Source organism: Meriones unguiculatus, chromosome 8, assembly GCF_030254825.1.
Source record: "Meriones unguiculatus strain TT.TT164.6M chromosome 8, Bangor_MerUng_6.1, whole genome shotgun sequence".
Classification (NCBI taxonomy): domain Eukaryota; kingdom Metazoa; phylum Chordata; class Mammalia; order Rodentia; family Muridae; genus Meriones; species Meriones unguiculatus.
In genome coordinates, this window is record NC_083356.1 from 10,719,459 (window position 1) to 10,745,046 (window position 25,588).

The window sequence follows — 25,588 nt, forward strand, 5'->3', positions numbered from 1 at the left end:
TGTCTGAGGTTGTGAAGGTCCACTTGAGCTTGGATGTTCAGTGGACAAAACCGTTCTTGCAGAAGTTACAGTTGAGCGCACTGTGCTCTCAGGTGTTTGTGTGGTGGTCCCATTGGACCCAGTTGTCGACGAGGCAGAGGATACAGTAGTCTCTGTTGCTGTAGTGGTTGATCTGCCACTTGTAGTTGCGGTCGTGGTGGTGGTGGTGGTGGTTGTTCCAGAAACTGATGATGTAGTTGATTCTGGTGGTAGAGATGATGGTCGAGATGTTGTTGACTCCTCCTGGGATGGTGAAGAGTGCGTTGTAGGCACATTTGAGGTGGCAGTCGTCCTTGTCTCTGAAGCATGTTCTCTGGTTGACTGTGATGCCTGAGATGGTGATGGTCCACTTGAGCTGGGATGAGGGGTGGACAAAGTCGTTGTTGCAGAAGTTACAGTTGAGCGCACTGTGCTCTCAGGTGTTTGTGTGGTGTTCCCACTGGACCCAGTTGTCGATGGGGCAGAGGATACAGTAGTCTCTGTTGCTGCAGTGGTTGATCTGCCACTTGTAGTTGTGGTCGTGGTGGTGGTGGTGGTGGTTGTTCCAGAAGTTGATGCTGTAGTTGATTCTGGGGGTGGAGAAGACAGTCGAGATGTTGTTGGCTCTTCCTGGGATGGTGAAGAGTGCGTTGTAGTCACAGTTGACGTGCCAGTTGTCCTTGTCTCAGAAACAGGTTCTCTGGTTGACTGTGATGTTTGAGATGGTGAAGGTCCACTTGAGCTTGGATGTGCAGTGGCCGAAACCGTTCTTGCAGAAGTTACAGTAGACCGCACTGTGCTGTCAGGAGGTCGTGTTGTGGTCCCACTGGACCGAGTTGTCGAGGTGGCAGAGGATACAGTTGTCTCTGTTGCTGTAGTGGTGGCTCTGGCACTTGTAGTGGCAGTCGAGGTGGTGGTGGTGGTGGTTGTTCCAGAACCTGATGATGTAGTTGATTCTGGTGGTGGAGAAGACGGTCGAGATGTTGTTGGCTGTTCCTGGGATGGTGAGGAGTGCGTTGTAGTCACAGTTGATGTGCCAGTTGTCCTTGTCTCTGAAGCAGGTCCTCTGGTTGACTGTGATGCCTGAAAGTGTGATGGTCCACTTGAGCTGGGATGAGGGGTGGACAAAGTCGTTGTTGCAGAAGTTACAGTAGACCGCACTTTGCTCTCAGGAGGTTGTGTGGTGTTCCCACTGGACTCAGTTGTCGACGGGGCAGAGGATACAGTTGTCTCTGTTGCTGCAGTGGTTGATCTGCCACTTGTAGTTGTGGTCGTGGTGGTGGTGGTGGTTGTTCCAGAAGTTGATGCTGTAGTTGATTCTGGGGGTGGAGAAGATGGTCGAGATGTTGTTGGCTGTTCCTGCGATGGTGAAGAGTGCGTTGTAGTCACAGTTGACGTGGCAGTTGTCCCTGTCCCTGAAGCAGGTTCTCTGGTTGACTGTGATGCCTGAGATGGTGAAGGTCCACTTGAGGTGGGATGTGCGGTGGACGAAGTAGTTGTTGCAGAAGTTACAGTAGACCGGGCTGTGCTCTCAGGTGTTTGTGTGGTGGACCTAGTGGACCGAGGTGACGATGGGGCAGAGGAAAGAGAAGCTGTAGTTGTCTGGCCTGATGTCACAGTGGATTGGTCATCTGTCCCCGTACTTGGCGAACCCGAAAAAGCAGTAGTCGTGTCTGCGGTCCTCCCAGTTGTTTGTCTGGACGTGAAGGTGGTGGTCCTTGCATCTCTCTGCTCTGTTCCAGTTGTCCCTGAGTCTCCAGCTGATGTAGTAGGTGTCCCTGTCTCCACAGTCGTGGATCTGGCACTTGTACTGGCGATTGTGGTGGTGGTGGTGGCAGTTGTTCCAGAAACTGATGATGTAGTTGTTTCAGATGCTGGAGATGATGGTGTAGATGTTGTTGGCTCTTCCTGGGATGGTGAAGAGTGTGTTGTAGTCACAGTTGATGTGCCAGTTGTCCTTGTCTCTGAAACAGATTCTCTAGTTGACTGTGACGTTTGAGATAGTGAAGGTCCACTTGAGCTTGGATGTGCAGTGGATGAAACTGTTCTTGCAGAAGTTACAGTAGACTGCCCTGTGCTCTCAGGAGGTTGTGTTGTGGTCCCACTGGACCCAGTTGTCGACGGCAGAGAGAATACAGTTGTCTCTGTTGCTGTAGTGGTTGATCTGCTACTTGTAGTTGCGGTCGTGGTGGTGGTGGTGGTGGTTGTTCCAGAAACTGATGATGTAGTTGATTCTGGTGGTAGAGATGATGGTCGAGATGTTGTTGACTCCTCCTGGGATGGTGAGGACTGCGTTGTAGGCACAGTTGAGGTGGCAGTCGTCCTTGTCTCTGAAGCATGTTCTCTGGTTGACTGTGATGCCTGAGATGGTGATGGTCCACTTGAGCTGGGATGAGGGGTGGACAAAGTCGTTGTTGCAGAAGTTACAGTTGAGCGCACTGTGCTCTCAGGTGTTTGTGTGGTGTTCCCACTGGACCCAGTTGTCGAGGTGGCAGAGGATACAGTTGTCTCTGTTGCTGTAGTGGTTGATCTGGCACTTGTAGTGGCGGTCGTGGTGGTGGTGGTGGTGGTTGTTCTAGAAAGTGATGATGTAGTTGATTCTGGTGGTGGAGAAGACGGTCGAGATGTTGTTGGCTGTTCCTGGGATGGTGAGGAGTGCGTTGTAGTCACAGTTGACGTGGCAGTTGTCCCTGTCTCTGAAGCAGGTCCTCTGGTTGACTGTGATGCCTGAGATGGTGACGGTCCACTTGAGCTGGGATGAGGGGTGGACAAAGTCGTTGTTGCAGAAGTTACAGTTGAGCGCACTGTGCTCTCAGGTGTTTGTGTGGTGTTCCCACTGGACCCAGTTGTCGAGGTGGCAGAGGATACACTTGTCTCTGTTGCTGTAGTGGTTGATCTGCCACTTGTAGTTGTGGTCGTGGTGGTGGTGGAGGTTGTTCCAGAAGTTGATGCTGTAGTTGATTCTGGGGGAGGAGAAGACGGTCGAGATGTTGTTGGCTCTTCCTGGGATGGTGAAGAGTGCGTTGTAGTCACAGTTGACGTGCCAGTTGTCCTTGTCTCAGAAACAGGTTCTCTGGTTGACTGTGATGTTTGAGATGGTGAAGGTCCACTTGAGCTTGGATGTGCAGTGGACGAAACCGTTCTTGCAAAAGTTACAGTAGATCGCACTGTGATGTCAGGAGGTCGTGTTGTGGTCCCACTGGACCGAGTTGTCGAGGTGGCAGAGGATACAGTTGTCTCTGTTGCTGTAGTGGTGGATCTGGCACTTGTAGTGGCAGTCGAGGTGGTGGTGGTGGTGGTTGTTCCAGAACCTGATGATGTAGTTGATTCTGGTGGTGGAGAAGACGGTCGAGATGTTGTTGGCTGTTCCTGGGATGGTGAGGAGTGCGTTGTAGTCACAGTTGACATGGCAGTTGTCCCTGTCTCTGAAGCAGGTCCTCTGGTTGACTGTGATGCCTGAGAGTGTGATGGTCCACTTGAGCTGGGATGAGGGGTGGACAAAGTCGTTGTTGCAGAAGTTACAGTAGACCGCACTTTGCTCTCAGGTGGTTGTGTGGTGGTTCCACTGGACTCAGTTGTCGACGGGGCAGAGGATACAGTTGTCTCTGTTGCTGCAGTGGTTGATCTGCCACTTGTAGTTGTGGTCGTGGTGGTGGTGGTGGTTGTTCCAGAAGTTGATGCTGTAGTTGATTCTGGGGGTGGAGAAGATGGTCGAGATGTTGTTGGCTGTTCCTGAAATGGTGAAGAGAGCGTTGTAGTCACAGTTGACGTGGCAGTTGTCCCTGTCCCTGAAGCAGGTTCTCTGGTTGACTGTGATGCCTGAGATGGTGAAGGTCCACTTGAGGTGGGATGTGCGGTGGACGAAGTAGTTGTTGCAGAAGTTACAGTAGACCGGGCTGTGCTCTCAGGTGTTTGTGTGGTGGACCTAGTGGACCGAGGTGACGATGGGGCAGAGGAAAGAGAAGTTGTAGTTGTCCGGCCTGATGTCACAGTGGATTGGTCATCTCTCCCCGTACTTGGCGAACCTGAAAAAGCAGTAGTCGTGTCTGCGGTCCTCCCAGTTGTTTGTCTGGACGTGAAGGTGGTGGTCCTTGCATCTCTCCGCTCTGTTCCAGTTGTCCCTGAGTCTCCAGCTGATGTAGTAGGTGTCCCTGTCTCCACAGCGGTGGATCTGGCACTTGTAGTGGCGATTGTGGTGGTGGTGGTGGCAGTTGTTCCAGAAACTGATGATGTAGTTTTTTCAGATGCTGGAGATGATGGTGTAGATGTTGTTGGCTCTTCCTGGGATGGTGAAGAGTGTGTTGTAGTCACAGTTGATGTGCCAGTTGTCCTTGTCTCTGAAACAGATTCTCTAGTTGACTGTGACGTTTGAGATAGTGAAGGTCCACTTGAGCTTGGATGTGCAGTGGATGAAACTGTTCTTGCAGAAGTTACAGTAGACTGTCCTGTGCTCTCAGGAGGTTGTGTTGTGGTCCCACTGGACCCAGTTGTCGACGGCAGAGAGAATACAGTTGTCTCTGTTGCTGTAGTGGTTGATCTGCTACTTGTAGTTGCAGTCGTGGTGGTGGTGGTGGTGGTTGTTCCAGAAACTGATGATGTAGTTGATTCTGGTGGTAGAGATGATGGTCGAGATGTTGTTGACTCCTCCTGGGATGGTGAGGACTGCGTTGTAGGCACAGTTGAGGTGGCAGTCGTCCTTGTCTCTGAAGCATGTTCTCTGGTTGACTGTGATGCCTGAGATGGTGATGGTCCACTTGAGCTGGGATGAGGGGTGGACAAAGTCGTTGTTGCAGAAGTTACAGTTGAGCGCACTGTGCTCTCAGGTGTTTGTGTGGTGTTCCCACTGGACCCAGTTGTCGAGGTGGCAGAGGATACAGTTGTCTCTGTTGCTGTAGTGGTTGATCTGGCACTTGTAGTGGCGGTCGTGGTGGTGGTGGTGGTGGTTGTTCTAGAAAGTGATGATGTAGTTGATTCTGGTGGTGGAGAAGACGGTCGAGATGTTGTTGGCTGTTCCTGGGATGGTGAGGAGTGCGTTGTAGTCACAGTTGACGTGGCAGTTGTCCCTGTCTCTGAAGCAGGTCCTCTGGTTGACTGTGATGCCTGAGATGGTGACGGTCCACTTGAGCTGGGATGAGGGGTGGACAAAGTCGTTGTTGCAGAAGTTACAGTTGAGCGCACTGTGCTCTCAGGTGTTTGTGTGGTGTTCCCATTGGACCCAGTTGTCGATGGGGCAGAGGATACAGTAGTCTCTGTTGCTATAGTGGTTGATCTGCCACTTGTAGTTGTGGTCGTGGTGGTGGTGGAGGTTGTTCCAGAAGTTGATGCTATAGTTGATTCTGGGGGTGGAGAAGACAGTCGAGATGTTGTTGGCTCTTCCTGGGATGTTGAAGAGTGCGTTGTAGTCACAGTTGACGTGCCAGTTGTCCTTGTCTCAGAAACAGGTTCTCTGGTTGACTGTGATGCCTGAGATGGTGAAGGTCCACTTGAGCTGGGATGTGCAGTGGATGAAACTGTTCTTGCAGAAGTTACAGTAGACTGCCCTGTGCTCTCAGGAGGTTGTGTTGTGGTCCCACTGGACCCAGTTGTCGACGGCAGAGAGAATACAGTTGTCTCTGTTGCTGTAGTGGTTGATCTGGCACTTGTAGTGGCAGTCGAGGTGGTGGTGGTGGTGGTTGTTCCAGAACCTGATGATGTAGTTGATTCTGGTGGTGGAGAAGACGGTCGAGATGTTGTTGGCTGTTCCTGGGATGGTGAGGAGTGCGTTGTAGTCACAGTTGACATGGCAGTTGTCCCTGTCTCTGAAGCAGGTCCTCTGGTTGACTGTGATGCCTGAGAGTGTGATGGTCCACTTGAGCTGGGATGAGGGGTGGACAAAGTCGTTGTTGCAGAAGTTACAGTAGACCGCACTTTGCTCTCAGGAGGTTGTGTGGTGGTTCCACTGGACTCAGTTGTCGACGGGGCAGAGGATACAGTTGTCTCTGTTGCTGCAGTGGTTGATCTGCCACTTGTAGTTGTGGTCGTGGTGGTGGTGGTGGTTGTTCCAGAAGTTGATGCTGTAGTTGATTCTGGGGGTGGAGAAGATGGTCGAGATGTTGTTGGCTGTTCCTGAAATGGTGAAGAGAGCGTTGTAGTCACAGTTGACGTGGCAGTTGTCCCTGTCCCTGAAGCAGGTTCTCTGGTTGACTGTGATGCCTGAGATGGTGAAGGTCCACTTGAGGTGGGATGTGCGGTGGACGAAGTAGTTGTTGCAGAAGTTACAGTAGACCGGGCTGTGCTCTCAGGTGTTTGTGTGGTGGACCTAGTGGACCGAGGTGACGATGGGGCAGAGGAAAGAGAAGTTGTAGTTGTCCGGCCTGATGTCACAGTGGATTGGTCATCTCTCCCCGTACTTGGCGAACCTGAAAAAGCAGTAGTCGTGTCTGCGGTCCTCCCAGTTGTTTGTCTGGACGTGAAGGTGGTGGTCCTTGCATCTCTCCGCTCTGTTCCAGTTGTCCCTGAGTCTCCAGCTGATGTAGTAGGTGTCCCTGTCTCCACAGCGGTGGATCTGGCACTTGTAGTGGCGATTGTGGTGGTGGTGGTGGCAGTTGTTCCAGAAACTGATGATGTAGTTTTTTCAGATGCTGGAGATGATGGTGTAGATGTTGTTGGCTCTTCCTGGGATGGTGAAGAGTGTGTTGTAGTCACAGTTGATGTGCCAGTTGTCCTTGTCTCTGAAACAGATTCTCTAGTTGACTGTGACGTTTGAGATAGTGAAGGTCCACTTGAGCTTGGATGTACAGTGGATGAAACTGTTCTTGCAGAAGTTACAGTAGACTGCCCTGTGCTCTCAGGAGGTTGTGTTGTGGTCCCACTGGACCCAGTTGTCGACGGCAGAGAGAATACAGTTGTCTCTGTTGCTGTAGTGGTTGATCTGCTACTTGTAGTTGCGGTCGTGGTGGTGGTGGTGGTGGTTGTTCCAGAAACTGATGATGTAGTTGATTCTGGTAGTAGAGATGATGGTCGAGATGTTGTTGACTCCTCCTGGGATGGTGAGGACTGCGTTGTAGGCACAGTTGAGGTGGCAGTCGTCCTTGTCTCTGAAGCATGTTCTCTGGTTGACTGTGATGTTTGAGATGGTGAAGGTCCACTTGAGCTTGGATGTGCAGTGGACAAAACCGTTCTTGCAAAAGTTACAGTAGACCGCACTGTGCTGTCAGGAGGTCGTGTTGTGGTCCCACTGGACCGTGTTGTCGAGGTGGCAGAGGATACAGTTGTCTCTGTTGCTGTAGTGGTGGATCTGGCACTTGTAGTGGCAGTCGAGGTGGTGGTGGTGGTGGTTGTTCCAGAACCTGATGATGTAGTTGATTCTGGGGGTGGAGAAGACGGTCGAGATGTTGTTGGCTGTTCCTGGGATGGTGAGGAGTGCGTTGTAGTCACAGTTGACGTGGCAGTTGTCCCTGTCTCTGAAGCAGGTCCTCTGGTTGACTGTGATGCCTGAGAGTGTGATGGTCCACTTGAGCTGGGATGAGGGGTGGACAAAGTCGTTGTTGCAGAAGTTACAGTAGACCGCACTTTGCTCTCAGGAGGTTGTGTGGTGGTTCCACTGGACTCAGTTGTCGACGGGGCAGAGGATACAGTTGTCTCTGTTGCTGCAGTGGTTGATCTGCCACTTGTAGTTGTGGTCGTGGTGGTGGTGGTGGTTGTTCCAGAAGTTGATGCTGTAGTTGATTCTGGGGGTGGAGAAGATGGTCGAGATGTTGTTGGCTGTTCCTGAAATGGTGAAGAGAGCGTTGTAGTCACAGTTGACGTGGCAGTTGTCCCTGTCCCTGAAGCAGGTTCTCTGGTTGACTGTGATGCCTGAGATGGTGAAGGTCCACTTGAGGTGGGATGTGCGGTGGACGAAGTAGTTGTTGCAGAAGTTACAGTAGACCGGGCTGTGCTCTCAGGTGTTTGTGTGGTGGACCTAGTGGACCGAGGTGACGATGGGGCAGAGGAAAGAGAAGCTGTAGTTGTCCGGCCTGATGTCACAGTGGATTGGTCATCTGTCCCCGTACTTGGCGAACCAGAAAAAGCAGTAGTCGTGTCTGCGGTCCTCCCAGTTGTTTGTCTGGACGTGAAGATGGTGTTCCCAGCATCTCTCCGCTCTGTTCCAGTTGTCCCTGAGTCTCCAGCTGATGTAGGAGGTGTCCCTGTCTCCACAGCGGTGGATCTGGCACTTGTAGTGGTGGTCGTGGTGGTGGTGGTGGCGGTTGTTCCAGAAACTGATGATGTAGTTGATTCTGGTGGTAGAGGTGATGGTGTAGATGTTGTTGGCTCTTCCTGGGATTGTGAAGAGTGTGTTGTAGTCACGGTAGACGTGCCAGTTGTCCCCGTCTCCAAAGCAGTTTCTCTGGTTGACTGTGATGTTTGAGATGGTGAAGGTCCACTTGAGCTTGGATGTGCAGTGGACAAAACCGTTCTTGCAGAAGTTACAGTAGACTGCACTGTGCTGTTAGGGGGTCGTGTTGTGGTCCTACTGGACCCAGTTGTCGAGGTGGCAGAGAATACAGTTGTCTCTGTTGCTGTAGTGGTTGATCTGGCACTTGTAGTGTCGGTCCAGGTGGTGGTGGTGGTGGTTGTTCCAGAAACTGATGATGTAGTTGATTCTGGTGGTGGAGAGGATGGTCGAGATGTTGTTGGCTGTTCCTGGGATGGTGAGGAGTGCGTTGTAGTCACAACTGACGTGGCAGTTGTCCCTGTCTCTGAAGCAGGCTCTCTGGTTGACTGTGATGCCTGAGATGGTGAAGGTCCACTTGAGCTGGGATGTGGGGTGGACGAAGTCGTTGTTGCGAAAGTTACATTTGACCGAGCTGTGCTCTCAGGTGGTTGTGTGGTGGACCTAGTAGACGGAGGTGACGATGGGGCAGAGGTAACAGCAGCTGTAGTTGTCCGGCCTGATGTTACAGTGGATTGGTCATCTGTCCCCGTACTTGCCGAACCTGAAAAAGCAGTAGTTGTGTCTGCTGTCCTCCCAGTTGTTTGTCTGGATATGAAGGTGGTGGTCCTTGCATCTCTCCGCTCTGTTCCAGTTGTCCCTGAGTCTCTAGCTGATGTAGTAGGTGTCCCTGTCTCCACAGTGGTGGATCTGGCACTTGTAGTGGCGGTCGTGGAGGTGGTGGTGGTGGTTGTTCCAGAAATTGATGATGTAGTTGTTTCAGATGCTGGAGATGATGGTGTAGATGTTGTTGGCTCTTCCTGGGATGGTGAGGACTGCGTTGTAGGCACAGTTGACGTGCCAGTTGTCCTTGTTTCCAAAACAGTTTCTCTGGTTGACTGTGATGTTTGAGATGTTGAAGGTCCACTTGAGCTGGGATGTGTAGTGGACGAAACCATTTTTGCAGAAGTTAAAGTAGACCGCATTGTGCTTTCAGGAGGTTGTGTGGTGGTCCTACTGGACCCAGTTGTCGACGAGGCAGAGAATACAGTTGTCTCTGTTGCTGTAGTGGTTGATCTGCCACTTGTAGTTCCAGGCGAGGTGGTGGTGGTGGTGGCTGTTCCAGAAACTGACGATGTAGTTGATTCTGGTGGTAGAGATGATGGTTGAGATGTTGTTGGCTCTTCCTGGGATGGTGAGGAGTGCGTTGTAGTCACAGTTGACGTGCCAGTTTTCCTTGTTTCCGAAACAGTTTCTCTGGTTGACTGTGATGTTTGAGATGGTGAAGGTCCACTTGAGCTTGGATGTGCAGTGGACAAAACCGTTCTTGCAGAAGTTACAGTAGAACGCACTGTGCTGTCAGGAGGTTGTGTTGTGGTCCCACTGGACCCAGTTGTCGAGGTGGCAGAGAATACAGTTGTCTCTGTTGCTGTAGTGGTTGATCTGGCACTTGTAGTGTCGGTCGAGGTGGTGGTGGTGGTGGTTGTTCCAGAATCTGATGATGTAGTTGATTCTGGTGGTGGAGAGGATGGTCGAGATGTTGTTGGCTGTTCCTGGGATGGTGAGGAGTGCGTTGTAGTCACAGTTGACGTGGCAGTTGTCCCTGTCTCTGAAGCAGGTTCTCTGGTTGACTGTGATGCCCGAGATGGTGATGGTCCACTTGAGCTGGGATGAGGGGTGGACAAAGTCGTTGTTGCAGAAGTTACAGTTGAGCGCACTGTGCTCTCAGGTGGTTGTGTGGTGTTCCCATTGGACCCAGTTGTCGATGGGGCAGAGGATACAGTAGTCTCTGTTGCTATAGTGGTTGATCTGCCACTTGTATTTGTGGTCGTCGTGGTGGTCGTGGTTGTTCCAGAAGTTGATGCTGTAGTTGATTCTGGTGGTGGAGAAGACAGTCGAGATGTTGTTGGCTCTTCCTGGGATGGTGAAGAGTGCGTTGTTGTCACAGTTGACGTGCCAGTTGTCCCTGTCTCAGAAACAGGTTCTCTGGTTGACTGTGATGTTTGAGATGCTGAAGGTCCACTTGAGCTTGGATGTGCAGTGGACGAAATAGTTTTTGCAGAAGTTACAGTAGACCGCACTGTGCTCTCAGGTGGTTGTGTTGTGGTCCCACTGGACCCAGTTGTTGATGGGGCAGAGGATACAGTTGTCTCTGTTGCTGTAGTGTGTGATCTGCCACTTTTAGTTGGGGTCGTGGTGGTGGTGGTCGTGATTGTTCCAGAACCTAATGATGTAGTTGATTCTTGTGGTGGAGAAGATGGTCGAGATGTTGTTGGCTGTTCCTGGGATGGTGAGGAGTGCGTTGTAGTCACAGTTGACGTGGCAGTTGTCCCTGTCTCTGAAGCAGGTTCTCTGGTTGACTGTGATGCCTGAGAGTGTGATGGTCCACTTGAGGTGGGATGAGGGGTGGACAAATTCGTTGTTTCAATAGTTACAGTTGACCGCACTGTGCTCTCAGGTGTTTGTGTGGTGGTCCCACTGGACCCAGTTGTCGATGGGGCAGAGGATACAGTAGTCTCTGTTGCTGTAGTGGTTGATCTGCCAATTGTTGTTGTGGTCGTGGTGGTGGTGGTGGTTGTTCCAGAAGTTGATGCTGTAGTTGATTCTGGTGGTGGAGAAGACGGTCGAGATGTTGTTGGCTGTTCCTGGGATGGTGAGGAGTGCGTTGTAGTCACAGTTGACGTGGCAGTTGTCCCTGTCTCTGAAGCAGGTCCTCTGGTTGACTGTGATGCCTGAGAGTGTGATAGTCCACTTGAGGTGGGATGAGGGGTGGACAAATTCGTTGTTTCAATAGTTACAGTTGACTGCAGTGTGCTCTCAGGTGGTTGTGTGATGGACCTAGTGGACCGAGGTGACAATGGGGCAGAGGTAACAGCATCTGTAGTTGTCTGGCCTGATGTCACAGTGGATTGGTCATCTGTCCCTGTCCCTGGTGAACCCGAAAAAGCAGTAGTCGTGTTTGCTGTCCTCCCAGTTGTTTGTCTGGAAGTGAAGGTGGTGGTCCTTGCATCTCTCTGCTCTGTTCCAGTTGTCCCTGAGTCTCCAGCTGATGTAGTAGGTGTCCCTGTCTCCACAGCGGTGGATCTGGCACTTGTAGTGGTGGTCGTGGTGGTGGTGGTGGTGGTGGCGGTTGTTCCAGAAACTGATGATGTAGTTGTTTCAGATGCTGGAGATGATGGTGTAGATGTTGTTGGCTCTTCCTGGGATGGTGAAGAGTGTGTTGTAGTCACAGTTGACGTGCCAGTTGTCCTTGTCTCCGAAACAGGTTCTCTGGTTGACTGTGATGTTTGAGATGGTGAAGGTCCACTTGAGCTTGGATGTGTAGTGGACGAAACCGTTCTTGCAGAAGTTACAGTAGAACGCACTGTGCTGTCAGGAGGTTGTGTTGTGGTCCCACTGGACCCAGTTGTCGAGGTGGCAGAGAATACAGTTGTCTCTGTTGCTGTAGTGGTTGATCCGGCACTTGTAGTTGCTTTCGTGGTTGTGGTGGTGGTGGTTATTCCAGAAACTGATGATATAGTGGTTTCTGATGCTGGAGATGATGGTCGAGATGTTGTTGGCTGTTCCTGGGATGGTGAGGAGTGCATTGTAGTCACAGTTGACGTGCCAGTTTTCCCTGTCTCTGAAGCATGTTCTCTGGTTGACTGTGATGCCTGAGATGGTGAAGGTCCACTTGAGCTTGGATGTGCGGTGGACGAAGTAGTTCTTGCAGAAGTTACAGTAGACCACACGGTGCTCTCAGGTGGTTGTGTGGTTGTCCCACTGGATCCAGTTGTTGACGGGGCAGAGGATACAGTTGTCTCTGTTGCTGTAGTGTGTGATTTGCCACTTTTAGTTGCGGTCGTGGTGGTGGTGGTGGTGTTTGTTCCAGAAGTTGATGTTGTAGTTGATTCTGGTGGTGGAGATGATGGTCGAGATGTTGTTGGCTGTTCCTGGGATGGTGAAGAGTGTGTTGTAGTCACAGTTGACGTGCCAGTTGTGCTTGTCTCCGAAACAGGTTCTCTGGTTGACTGTGATGTTTGAGATGGTGATGGTCCACTTGAGCTTGGATGTGCAGTGGACGAAACCGTTCTTGCAGAAGTTACAGTAGATCGCACTGTGCTGTCAGGAGGTTGTTTTGTGGTTCCACTGGACCCAGTTGTCGACGGGGCAGAGGATACAGTAGTCTCTGTTGCTGTATTGGTTGATCTGCCACTTGTAGTTGTGGTCGTGGTGGTGGTGGTGGTTGTTCCAGAAGTTGATGCTGTAGTTGAGTCTGGTGGTCTAGAAGATAGTTGAGATATTGTTGGCTGTTCCTGGGATGGTGAGGACTGTGTTGTAGTCACAACTGACGTGGCAGTTGTCCCTGTCTCTGAAGCAGGTTCCCTGGTTGACTGTGATGCCTGAGATGGTGAAGGTCCACTTGAGCTGGGATGTGCAGTGGATGAAACCGTTCTTGCAGAAGTTACAGTAGATCGCACTGTGCTGTCAGGAGGTTGTATTGTGGTCCCACTGGACCCAGTTGTCGACCTTGCAGAGGATACAGTAGTCTCTGTTGCTGTATTGGTTGATCTGCCACTTGTAGTTGTGGTTGTCGTGGTGGTGGTGGTTGTTCCAGAAGTTGATGCTGTAGTTGAGTCTGGTGGTCTAGAAGACAGTTGAGATGTTGTTGGCTGTTCCTGGGATGGTGAGGACTGTGTTGTAGTCACAACTGACGTGGCAGTTGTCCCTGTCGCTGAAGCAGGTTCCCTGGTTGACTGTGATGCCTGAGATGGTGAAGGTCCACTTGAGCTGGGATGTGCGGTGGACGAAGTATTTGTTGTAGAAGTTACTGTAGACCGGGCTGTGCTCTCAGGTGGTTGTGTGGTGGACCTAGTGGACTGAGGTGACGATGAGGCAGAGGTAACAGCAGCTGTAGTTGTCTGGCCTGATGTCACAGTGGATTGGTCATCTGTCCCCGTACTTGGCGAACCTGAAAAAGCAGTAGTCGTGTCTGCTGTCCTCCCAGTTGTTTGTCTGGACATGAAGGTGGTGGTCCTTGCATCTCTCCGCTCTGTTCCAGTTGTGCCTGAGTCTCCAGCTGATGTAGGAAGTGTCCCTGTCTCCACAGCAGTGGATCTGGCACTTGTAGTGGCGGTCGTGGTGGTGGTGGTGGCGGTTTTTCCAGAAACTGATGATGTAGTTGTTTCAGATGCTGGAGATGATGGTGTAGATGTTGTTGGCTCTTCCTGGGATGGTGAAGAGTGTGTTGTAGTCACAGTTGATGTTCCAGTTGTCCTTGTCTCTGAAACAGGTTCTCTGGTTGACTGTGATATTTGAGTTGGTGAAGGTCCACTTGAGCTTGGATGTGTAGTGGACGAAACCGTTCTTGCAGAAGTTACAGTAGAACGCACTGTGCTCTCACGAGGTTTTGTCGTGTTCCTACTGGACCCAGTTGTCGACGGGGCAGAGGATACAGTTGTCTCTGTTGCTGTAGTGGTTGATCTGGTACTTGTAGTGGTGGTCGTGGTGGTGGTGGTGGTGGTTGTTCCAGAAACTGATGCTGTAGTTGATTCTGGTGGTAGAGATGATGGTCGAGATATTGTTGACTCTTCCTGGGATGGTGAAGAGTGCATTGTAGGCACAGTTGATGTGTCATTTGTCCTTGTCTCTGAAGGTTCTCTGGTTGACTGTGTTGTCTGAGATAGTGAATGTCCACTTGAGTTTAGATGTGTAGTGGACGAATCTGTTGCTGCAGAAGTTACTGTAGACTGCACTGTGCTCTCAGGAGGTTGTTTTGTAGTCCTACTGGACCCTGTTGTCAACGGCGCAGAAGATACAGTTTTCTGTGTTGCTGTAGTGGTTGATCCGGCACTTGTAATTGCAGTCTTGGTCGTGGTGGTGCTTTTTCCAGAATCTGATGCTGTAGTTGATTCTGGTGGTGGAGATGATTTTGTAGATGTTGTTGGCTCTTCCTGGTTTGGTGAAGAGTGCATTGTAGTCACAGATGTCCCTGTTGTTGAAGTATTTGATCTGCCACTTGTTGTTTCGGTTATGATGATTTTGTTGCTCGGTTTAGAAACTGGTAATGTAGTCATTTTTTGTGCTTTAAATATAGAATTATAACAATTATTAAAAAATTTTAAAGGATAAATAAATTTTAAATTTAAATTTTAAAGTGCACACATGGTTTTTATTTTACCTGATCTCTTCAATATAGATTCTTAATTTCTTATATAATGGGTCTCCCATTATTCCTATAGATTCAGTTCATCTACAGATTACCATCCACTAATATACCCTGGAAACTTCAGTTTTCAATATAGAAGAAAAGATATATTCTGTGATAAACCCTAATTTAAAAAACATCTATCTATACATCAAGCTCTACTGATGGTGCACGACATAAATATAAATCCAAATCAATGAATGAAAAGACATACTCACTTCTACGCTCAAGCACATCCCCTCTATTTTTACCACCTCCAACAAAAATAAATAGAATCAACAATTATTTGCCACTAATATCTATTGTTATCAATGGTGTTAGTATCTTAGTAAAAAGAAATGGAGCAGTAGAATTAATAGAGGTATATGATCTTTCCTTGATTTTATCCAAGTAATACCCTTTAACATTATGTATAAATATTACATGAGGGTTAAGGGATATACAAAATATTTTAAGGAAATAAATCTTCCAAGCAAGTTGGTCTAGCCATTTTACTATCAAAATACACTAATATACTTCAAAGCAAATCTAATCAAAGAGATAGAAAAGCATACCTTTTTCTCTTCACATCTACCAAGTGCACATTGAAACTTTTAAGATCTATGCCCCAAACACAAGGGCATCCAAGTTTGTAAAAGAAGCAGTATAACAGTTTACATCACATGTTGATGTTTGTACTGATAGCGGAAAGCTTCAATACTCCACTGTCACCAATGTACAGCTCATCCAGATAAAAAATAAAGAGAGAGAGAGAGAGAGAGAGAGAGAGAGAGAGAGAGAGAGAGAGAGAGAGAGAGATACTGGCACAATCATACATTATAAACTAAATGAACCTAACAGATATTTATAGATATTTTATCCAAACATGAAAGCATTAAAATTCTTTTCTGCACCATACTAAACTTTCTCCCACATTGGCCACATACCCAGACACAAAGCAATCCAAAATAGATTTAAAAAAATATTTGAAAGAATTTATTGCCTCCTATCAACCCAACATGGATAAAAGCTAGATATTAACAACAACAACAAACATCACAGAAAGCTACAAATTTAAGAAAACTGAACAACTCCTAATTGAAAAAATCTAAAAGAAACAGATAATTTCCTTTGTTGGTACCACTTATCAATGTTAAATCCAGATCAGATAAATTATATAAATGATCACAACCTCTAGTGAGATAGCAGTCATTAAATGACTCCCAACCAAAATGCCCAGGTTCAGATGGTTGTGGTGCAGAATTCTACCAGACTTTCTAAAGAAGAGTTGATGTTAATAATCTTCCAATTACTTTTAAAACAGAAACAGAAGAAACATTATCAAATTCATTTTACGTGGCCACAGTTAGTCTAAAACACAAACCACATAAAACTCAACAAATAGAGAATTACTGACCAATGTTCTTTATGAATATAGATGCTAAAATACTCAATAAAATACTAGCAAACCAAATCTAAAATCACATCAAAAACATCATCCACCATTATCAATTAGGCTTCATACAAGAGATGTAGGAATGTTTCTATATATAAAATCCATAATTGTAATAGACACATACACACAGTGAAAGAAAAAAATCCACACAATCGTCTCATTAGATGCAGTGATGTCTTTCCCAAAATCCAACACCCATTTATAATAAAAGTCCTGGAGAGATTAGGGATACAAGGAACATACCTAAACAATTTACAAAAATGTGCACATGTTATTTGCACATGGAATGACAGTATACATAAACGACACAAAGAATTCTACCAGGGAACTCCAACAACTGATAAACACTTTTAGAAATGTAGCCAGGTAGAAGATAAACTTAAAGAAAAAGTCAGTTGAGGGACATCTAGGTTGTTTCCAGATTCTGGCTATTACATATAAAGCTGCTGTGAACATATGTTGTGCAAATGTTCTTATTGAATGGTGGGACATCTTTTGGGTATATGCCTAGGAGTGGTATAGCTAGATCTTCAGGTAGCACTATTCCTAATTTTCTGAGAGAGCATCAGATTGATTTTCAAAGTGGTTGTACCAGGTTACATTCCCACCAGTAATGGAAGAAGGTTCCTCTTTCTCCACATCCTTTCCAGCATGCTTCATCCCTTCAGTTTTTTATCTTAGTCATTCTGATGGGTGTGAAGTGAAATATCAGGGTTGTTTTCATTTGCATTTCCCAAATGTCTAAGGATGTCGAGCATTTATTTAAGTGTTCCTCTGCTATTTGATGAATCGGGAGATAGAAGGACCTGGAGGGGACAGGAACTCCACAAGGAGAACAACAGAGTCAAAATATCTGGGTCCAGGGAGCCTGTATAGACCAATACTCCAACCAGGGACCATGCATGGAGAGGACCTTGACCCCCTGTTGTAAGGAAGCCCATTGGCTGCTCAGTTTCCAAGTGGGTTTCTTAGTAAGGGGTACAAAGGCAGTCTCTGATATGAACTCAGTCACTGACTCCTTGTTCACCTCCCCCTGGGGGTACAGCCTTGCCAGGCCACAGAGGAATATGATGCCACCAACGTTAATTAGCCCTGATAGGCTTAGGGTTAGAAAGAAGAGGAGGAGGTCCTCCCTAATCCAGAGACTAGGGAAAAGACATAGGGAGAGAATTGGGAGGGTAGGTGGGACTGGGAGGAGAGGAGGGAGGCAACTGCAGTGGGGATACAAAGTGAATAAATTGTAATAAATAAATAAAATTAAATTTAAAAACTCAGAAATCCTATAAACAAATGACAAATGGACTGAGAAAAAAATTATGGAAACAATACATTTCATAATAGCCACAAATAATATAAAATATCTTGGTTTCACTCTAACCAAAAAGTTAAAGACTTGTATGGTATAAACTTCAAGTCTTTGTAGAAAAAACATTGAAGAAGATATAGGAAGATAGATTTTTCCATTCTTGTGAATCACTGGGATTAACATAGTAATGATGGTTATCCTACCAAAAACAATCTACAGAATCAATGCAATACTTATCAAAATTCTAACATAATTTTTTTATTAACCCTTAAAGAGCAATTCTTAACTTCATAAGGGAAAAACAAAACAAAACAAAACAGAACAACAACAACAAAAAACCCTCAAGATAGCTAAAACAATCCTGAACAATAAAAGAGCTGGTGGAGATCTCACCATTCCTGATTTCAAGTGGTACTACTGAGTGATAGTAATAAAAAAAACATACAATATTGGCATAAAAACAGACATGTTGGCCAGCGGAATCGAACTGAAGACCAAACATAAACACACACAGCTATGAAGACTTGATCTTTGATACAAAAGCCAGAAATACACATTGGAAGAAAGAAAGCATCTTCAAAAAAGGGTGCTGGTCTAAATGGAAGTCTGCATGTAGAAGATGCAAATAAATCACCCTGAACAAAACTCAAGTCCAAGTGAATCAAAGACCTCAACATAAAACAAGATAAACGGAACCCGACAGTAGAGAAAGTGGGGAAGAGCCTTGATCTCATTGACACAGGAGACAACCTTCTGAACCGAACACCAATAGCTCAGGCACTAAGATTAACAATCAATAAATTGGATCACATGAAACTGAAAAGCTTCTCTATGACAAAGGACACTCCTCAATCGAAGAAGGACCTTTGACTAATATCTGGAACAGTGGGAGAAGAATCGATGGGCACAGAGAGAAATCCACTCTGTTTGGTTTATAAGTCTGAGATGCCTATTATTAGAGGGCGAAGTAGAAAACTCCAGGCAACCATGGTATATGAACCCTGGGTTAATGACAAGTCAAAACTGAAGACTTATATAGAACATTTTCATCTATAATGCCTTCAAATGTTTTCCAGACTTGATTTACTTCCTACAGGTTATGTAACCCGCTCTACCACGCCTCAGCTGACTTCCAGAGCAAATTCTCTCAGCTCAATATGAGGAAGCCTGCCCATCAGCCAAACCATCTCCTACATTTCTGCAGATACATTTGCCAACCACCTACTACCCAGCACTACCCCTGGAACCATGACATTTTATTGTTGGGGTGCGGGTTTGAGAAGCGATCTCTCTGCCTATCTTGAAATAGGATATGTATACCAGATTGAGCACACAGTCATCTGCCTGCTTCTGCATCCCAAGTGCTTTTTTAAAGAAATGTGCCACCAAACCCAGCTTGGAGTTGATTTTATTCTTCCAGAAGATATTTGAATTAGAATCCTGTTTGAGGTGCCATTTTACCTGGCACCTCTGGCTGCATTGTGCTTTGACATTGAATGAGATGGTTTGGTTCCCTCGTCATCTGTGACTTTCACTCAGTGCTCCTGTCTTCCATATTCTCATCCCTATCAAAATATTTCTAAGTCTGTCCTCTGACATCCATATCAAATAACTATTCTTTCTCTCTCTCTCTTTTTAAACTCTTCTCTTCCTTCTATATGATTGTATCTCCACCTTCTACTGGCCTTTGTTTAATGTCTAACAACTCTGGCATCACCTGAAATTCTTTACTGCTACCATCCTGACATCAAGAATCCCACTAAAGAAGCAGACATGAAAAGAAAATGGGTTTTCAGAAACATTAATTTGTAGAGTGGAGTGTATAGACTGGTATACATTTTCAGCAGAATTCAATTTGTGTGTATAAAAGAAAGTAGTCCAGTCCTTCCCCATATTTTTAATCTTCCCAGAGGGGATTATTTTTAACCTCATATGGTCTGTTCTTTTGCCTCACATTTCTGAATAATGCTGTCACCCTTAAGCAAACTAGAAGTCCCTACTGCTTATTTACTGAATCACTGCATGTCCACCAGGCATTTACGTGCCTTGAAGGAGTCAGGTAATTGGAATTCTGCCTCCTGGCCTTGGCAGATGCGGGTCTTATCCATAGTTCCATTTCTCAGAGACTGTCCTCGGCGATCTTTACAAGCAGGGTGCTCTGAGCCTGAGAAGTAGATAGCAAGCTCCCTGCAACCTTGGGAACCAGACAGTGGACTTTGTGTGACCTTGAGTGAATTCCTGCATGCCTTGCCAGGTGGCACAGATGTGTTGCTACTGTGAAAAAAAATTTGCTTGTACCTTTTGTTTTATAAGTGTTGTTTGCACGTTCAGTAAACTGAGACTTGACCAGGAATCTGTCTTGTCTCCATTCTTCGTGTCTCTGTCCCCCAATTTCCACTTTCTCTTTCAGGTGGACCCTGTTCAACTAGCCCATGGGACAGGTCAGTGCCTAAAATGGAAACTAATCTAGAATTTGGAAACATTCTAATAAGAAAAGAAAGGAAGGAAGGGAAAAAGGAAGGAAAGAAAGAAAGAATGAAGGAAGTAAGGAAAGATGAAAGGAAGGCAGGCAGTCAGAGATACAGACAAAACCCAGAAGACAAATTTTCTTTAGTTTTGACAGAAGTCTACAATACTGGTTTCCTGTCTAGTAACAGATTAAGTCAGTAAGGAGTGAAGCTTCATCTCTCCTAGACCCCTACCACAATTCTTCAGTGTTTGGAGTAAGCACTCTCATTTGACACACATAAAATGTGAACTGCTTCTAATACAGTCAAAATGTCACAGGAGAGAATCAAGATTAAAAAAACTTAAAAAATATAAAAAATACGTGTATATTTTATACTTCATATACTTTTCATTATTATCATTTTTGTTATTTGGAATTAGATGGCTCACAGATATTTTGTCCAAAATATTTTTTATGTTTTTATCCTGTCAATTAAGTTTTACTCAATATACCTAGTAAAAACCAAGATAAGTGAATACTAAGCCTATTTTAAAAAGATTTTCCAGTCTCCTAAAAATATATTGACCAATTTATTTCTTTTTTAACTCTATTTCATCAGCTCTAGATATGAAAGTATTATGCTATGCCAAACTTCTCAGTGAAAGGTTTCTCATCGAAAGGTCCCTTACTTCTCCAATAATAATTAGAATAGCAAGTTATCAATAAATATAATGTTTTTGAGATTGAGTTGGTTGTTTGAGGAATTTATAGTTTAATAACTTGCAAAGTCCTTGTTATATCAAATTTCGATCTAAGATCTCCAGTTTCTATCCACTAGTCATGATTTTAAACATAAACAGCTTCAGTTGCTGCTTTGCCCAGAGCTGAAGCAGTTGACGGCTCTGTTACAGTAAGATCCAATTGGAAAATATCAAGGTTTTTACCTATAGGCTGTAGTTACATTACAAATGCTATATAAGGAAAAATCCACAGTGAAACTAAAACCATCATTTTTTTAAGTTTTAAGTTTACCCAAGTCATTCTCTTTTTATCGTGTCCTTAAAAAAAAAAAATACTCTCAGACTTGTTGAAAATAGCTGTCATTCTGAGGTTGGCCATTTTGGGGAGAGCTTGGTATGCTGTGCCCACCTGTTGGGTGTTCTGAGCTGGTGGCCTCAATGCCAGGAGCTCTGCCTAGACTGTCTTGTCCACTCCCACAGACAACATTCAAAAGGACCCAGGATTGTATCAACTTCTAAAATTTCTGTTCTGGGAACTGAAGGCAAATACTAAATATTCTCTCACGTTTCCACTATGGACCCCCTTTCTGAATATTCAAATAGCTTTGTGGTCAGTTCAGCTGATGGGAACGAACAAGCGGCTGTGACTATTTGACCCTTTACTGAATCCCAGGGCAAACTCACTGCTTGTCAGGCCGGTGGTTCTTCCTGTTGCTACACTTGATTTGGCTGAGGTTCCAGTTGTCCCTGCTAAAAGAAGAGAGAGAAGATAAAATTATTTTAAGAGAAGATAAATGTATTATAATCTGTGGACTCATGATATTTCCATGGCCACTTTTGCCACCCAATTCGCAATTTTCTTTGTTTAAAGTGAAGTACACCAGTTGTTCCTAACTTTATCTAACCACCAGCTCAGTAGTCCTCATCAAGATTCTGACTGTATCTTCTACTCCAGAATGGTGTATGTTAATAATTCTTAACCATCAACAATTAGCCTTAATCATCCATATGTCTAAGAGCCACTAGATAAGCCTCAATGCAACACACCCTCCCCCCCATTTCCTAGTAGAAACTACAAGGCTACTTGAAAAGCTGAGAAGCTGGGGCTTATGCTATAAACGAGCTCCTGGGTTCGTTTTTAATTTGTGGGGCATTGTTGAGTAGTACAAGAGTAAGCTGTCATTACAAGCAAATTTATGGAACACTAAGAGAATTCAAAGTTGTCCTATCTCTCTTCCCCTGTCTTCTGGCTTCTGGAAGCACATTTGCACACAGGAGGGTTATGATGCCGACCCTTGAACAACATACGCACATATACATACCCATCTCTCTTTTTAAAATAAATCTATAAATTACAGGCTCTGCTTCTGCCTTTTCTCTGGTCAGACTGGGAAGCAGATCCTCACATTAGTGCTTGGAGCCTCTTTTGCTATGGTGACACAGTGCGATTTTGTAGCCGATCTTACTCCCCTTGTCCTCTTTAACTGAGGACAAGCTTTGTTTCTGATCTGCCACTGTGAAATGAACAACGCCAGCCACAGCAGCATATGGATAGGTCAACTTGTAGCACGTTAGACAGCACTAACTCAGGGCTTCAGGGCCAAAGGGTGAATGACTGCAGTTCTGTTCCATTTGTCTGTCAGGCCTCCGTGGGGTGTGCTCAGGGCGAGCACCCACTTGCCGGGCACGAAACGCCACCTGTTTTCTTTCCCAGCCTGTCAACAGTGCTATTGTCAAGCTCTTGGATTTCTGCCAATCCAAAAAGTGAGGAATAACATTCCGGTCTGGTCTGAATTTGCATTCTGGGGGTGTATGAATTTGGTCATCTATCTCAAATTCCACACTCCCAGTATCTACACTGTCCAGTTTGTTTTTGACTCCGAAAGTGTTGACTGGCAGCTTGATGGTGCCTGTTCTTGTCTTTCTGCCTGAGGTCAGGGAATGTGCCTGGTGCTTTTGCACTAAGATGTTGAGTTTCTGACTGAGGAATCTGCATAGTTTTAAGGAAAAATTATTCATTTTTCCTATATTGGGTGTTCTTTCTCTGTGAGAGAATGTTAATCAAGTATCTTTTTAGCCTCTCTGGGGATAGGGTTGTTTCTATTTCTGTCAGATCAATTACTATTATGAATTTTATCACTGTGTTTCTAGTCTTCGGAATGCCTTTACTTAATTAATAGAAATTATCAGGCATCTTCTTCCTAAAGGCTCTTTTTTTATGTTTGGCAAATACCTTTCTTTTATTTTGTTCATGAACTCTTAATAATTCATTTGGCCACTTACTTCCTGTTACCTAGCAACATTTATCTAACTTTCCTCTTTTTTTATTTCTGTCTGTCATATATTTTTCTTTCACTTTTAATAGCATAACACCATTTCTCCCTTCCCTTTCCTTCTTCCAAGAATTTCCATATAGTCCTCCTTGCTCTCATTCAAACTCATGACTTCTTTTCTCATTAATTGGCCCAAATATGCAACATCCACACATCATGCTCCTGCCTCTACCTCATTCCCTTCTAGTTTCAGAGCCTCGGTTCAAAATGTCAGTGTCATAACCAAACCTTTGGCAGAGTACAGGGAATCAGAAGAAAGAAGGGGAGTTAGTCTGATGGGGAAAGGATAGGAGCTCCACAAGGACCAAATATATCTGGGCACAGGGTCTTTTCTGAGACTGACATTCAACCAAGGACCATGTATGGATATAACCTAGAACCTCCACTCAGATGTAGCCTGTGGTAGCTCAGTAACCAATTGGTTTCCCAAAGTGAGGGGAACAAGGACTATTTCTAACAGGAACTCAATGACTGGCTCTTTGGCCTCCCCACCCGCAAGGGAGGAGCAGTCCTGTTAGGCCACAGAGGAGGGCTTTGCAGTCAGTCCTGAAGATACCTGATAAAACAGGATAAGATGAATGGGGAGGAGGTCCCCTCTTATCAGTGGACTTGGAAAGGGGCACGGTGGAGATGAGGGAGGGAGGTAGGGACTGGGAGGGAATGAGGGATCGGGACACAGCTGGGATACAGAGTTTATAAAGTGTAACTGTTAAGAAAAAAATAAAATTAAATAAAAAAGAAAAAGAAAAAATGTCAGTGTCTCTTTATTGCTTGCATGGATCTTCCAAGTGAAATTACAAATATCTCCTGTCTCAAGTTCTTTTGTGGTTTTAGCTGCTTTCTATGGAATGGATGCCTGAGCTATGCTTAAGTGGGTATAAACCCTTGGCTTCCATTTCCATCTCGTTGGTATATTATAAATGCTGCTCTGCTGTTGGCAGATCTCATATGAACCTGACATCCCTTCTTCCTCCCTCCAATCCTGCTCCTGCCCTTTCCCCTCCCTCTATCTTTCTTCCTCCCTTCCTTACATCCTCCCTCCACTCTATTCCTTCTTCCCCTTTCCTCTATCTCTTACTCCCTTCCCTCTCTCCCTTTATTGGTTCCCAGACAGTTTATTTCTTTATGCTTCAAGTGAAATATTTTATGAATTTCAGAAGTCACTATTATAATGACTTCTTCTAAATATAAGGTGAGTTATCTTTTTCTTTTTCTTTTTTTTTTTTTTTTTTTTTTTTTTTTTTTTAAGGAGAAGGGTTTATTTTGGCTCTGAGTTCCAGAGGGAGAGAATGCACCACAGCAAGAAAGGAATGGTATCAAGTACATGAGGCCAGCTTCTCACATTGCATCTGGAAGCAGAAACAGAACAGGAAGTGGAGCTAAGCTATAAAACCTCAAGGTTCACGCTCTGCTGAAATACTGCCTCCAGCAAGCCGCTACTTCACAAAGGCTCCATAATCCTCCAAATGAGTTATCTTTTTCTATATGTACATTTAAAGGTTTTGGGTTTTATTTTTTAATGTTTTCTTCTGATTTACCCAAAAGTGATAGGTCTTGTTCACTGATATTTTCCTTATCTTGATTTGCATAACACATATGTTATATGTGTTTGTCTGTTTCCTGTGATAACTGCATCATCTTATAATCCATTTTGTCTTTGTTTGAAGTGTCTGAGAAACTGACCCGATTGGCTTATACTTATAACCAGAAGTTTCAGAGAAAGAACTATATTGAGTTTAAGGCCAGCCAGGAATGTACAGCCAGTCCTAGGCTGTCTCATCTGTGTGAGTCGGAGACACTGTGTGAAAAAAATTATATTAAGAGTATTTGCAGCCCCAGTCTCCCCATTTGGAGGCTGTTTGCCAAGGGCTATCTCTGTGCTTTGATCACCTCCCCTTGATGGAGGAGTAGCCTGACAAGGCTGCAGAGGAAGACTATGAAAGACAGTCCTGATGAGACCTGATAAGCTAGGGTCAGATGGAAGGGCAGGAGGTCCTCCACCATTAGTGGACAGGAGAAGGGGCATGAGAGGAGATGAGGGAGGGAGAACAGGATGAGGAAGGGCATGAGGGCATAAGGGCTACAGCTGGGATTCAAAGTAAATAAATTGTAATAAATAAAAAATTATATTAAAAAAGAGTATTTGCAATGTTTGGCCAGAAGGAATCTTCTCACTCAGGTCTATCCTCTTCCACAAATCCCTTTTCTATATTTTTAGTGTTTTTGATTCCTTGTAGGGGAATTTGCTATTTGGTCTTCATGATTAACATAGTTTTTATTTCTCTCCAATTCGCTTCTTTGGTTTTCATCAGTTGCTATTTGATATTTCTGCTATTCACACATATTTTACTGTAAGTTTTCTAATTCATAATTTACACATCTTTATTTCTTATTTAAAATATCTGCTAAAGTTTCATTGTTATATTGTTTCGTGACTTATATTGTTTAGAACTTGCTTGCTGTTGCTGAAAATTTAAATTTATGCACAAGAATAACTATGCAAAATTACACACAGGCATTGGAGTTTTTCCTTATTCTGGATTTGTTTTTTGTAGTGGCATAGTAGCAGGGGACCTTTGTAGTGGCAGATTAGATTTTGGTATGGACCATGTTTCTCAGAGCAAGGGCTCCCTCTTATGTTCTTATAGGAAAGGGATCTTTCATAAGTAGGTCCTTTCCTTATTAACTGTTGTCTTCCATTAATAGAACCTTCTCTTCATATGCTTCA